Source organism: Sinocyclocheilus anshuiensis, unplaced genomic scaffold (assembly GCF_001515605.1).
Source record: "Sinocyclocheilus anshuiensis isolate Anshui unplaced genomic scaffold, SAMN03320099.WGS_v1.1 scaffold1469, whole genome shotgun sequence".
Classification (NCBI taxonomy): domain Eukaryota; kingdom Metazoa; phylum Chordata; class Actinopteri; order Cypriniformes; family Cyprinidae; genus Sinocyclocheilus; species Sinocyclocheilus anshuiensis.
In genome coordinates this window covers 457,485-459,031 of record NW_015549669.1, presented here as the reverse complement: position 1 = coordinate 459,031, position 1,547 = coordinate 457,485, and the positions used below count along the sequence as shown (strand labels likewise).

Genomic DNA, 1,547 nt, shown 5'->3' with positions numbered 1-1,547 from the left:
AACAATATATTGGCTAGTCCAGTTAATGGGCCAATATTTGGTCAATCTGGAATTTGCAATAATTTTTTTCTAGGAAAAGGTGCTGGTAGGTTTCTGCCAGGACATTTTATGCTAAATTCACAGATTAATTTCCTTAATTAATTAATAATAAAAAAAAATTAAAAAACCCCTAACAGACTGTTGTAGAGTGTCGTTAAAGTAGCATTCATTCATACATACATACATGCATACATACAACATGGGGTACATATCAGCTTACATAGGAGGGCCTTCAAATATTGTTTTGGACAAAGGAGACCCCTGGAATCAAAAAGTTGAGATCCACATCTCTAGACATTTGTAATTGCCACTGAATTGACTAACTGATCCTGGCTAAGTTAGATCAGTCAATGACCAGAAATAACAGCTTGGACCAGCTAGAAACCATGTAAAATTTTGATGAAGAGAGATAGGATATTCAGGACATGACCTTGGCCAGATTCAAACATGGGTCCCTTGTGAGCAGAGCTTCTAAAATGCTGAGAGCAAAATGCTTCCTTCTGTGCCACGGCTCTGAAAACGTATACTATGAAGCAGACATTCAATTTAAAGGGGTCATATAATGTTGCTTAAAAGAACATTATTTTGTGTATTTGGTGTAATGGGATGTGTTTATGCAGTTTAAGGTTAAAAAAACACATTATTTTCCACATACTGTATATTATTGTTTCTCCTCTATGCCCCGCCTTTCTGAAACGCGTTGATTTTTACAAAGCTCATCGGTTTGAAAAGCGAGGTGTGCTGTGATTGGCCAGCTATCCAGTGCGTTGTGATTGGCCGAATATCTCAAGTGTGTGACGGAAATGTTACGCCCCTTACCATACTGTGATGCCGTGTCCCGGTGCGGATGAGACAAAACCAGTAAAACCCATTATAAATGAGGCATTTGTTGCATCAAGTGGGGACATAATTACGGATTATAATGACTTATACTGTCTTTTTACGCGTTGCGTTGCATCGCGTCGCGTAAACATAAAACCATGTCTGCATTTGTGATCGGAGAAATTACAAACAACAAGCGCTACTCTACACTGCTCAAAACTCGCGTTTGAATCATCAGTGGCAAATCCTTTAAACATGAAAACGTTCTTACAGACTGTGAGTCAGAACAGCCGGCATTGTAGTCTACTCAAACAGGATCAGGAAACAGTCCTCCATAAAATGCGCTGCACACATCTGAATATGTGGGTTTAACTGTTCTGGAACAGTGTTGTAAATACAACTTAACCACTGATTTCTAGTCGTGTCCTCTTTTGGAAGACCAAACAAAGTCGTTTCGCTTTCACAATGAAACACACAGCATCACACACGGCGGGCTTGAGTGAGTGGCGGCCGGCGGGCTTGAGAACGGCGCGGCCGGCGGATTCGACGAAGGAGTGGGCGGCGGGCTTGCGGGAACCACATGTGACGACCCCGGGCTGGACTCCGCTTCGTAAACGGTGAAAGCCGATCCGGCGATCCACAGCGCGAAGTTGATGTATTTCCTCAGCAACCAGCACGGATCAGCT

At 42.4% G+C, this 1,547-nt stretch overlaps 1 protein-coding gene across 1 annotated transcript in view; it reads right to left on the bottom strand.

Annotated features, from left to right (window-relative positions):
- Positions 1-1,547, bottom strand: part of LOC107660312 (glutamate receptor ionotropic, kainate 3-like) — a 148,162-nt gene that overhangs the window by 63,923 nt on the left and 82,692 nt on the right. The window lies entirely within an intron of this gene.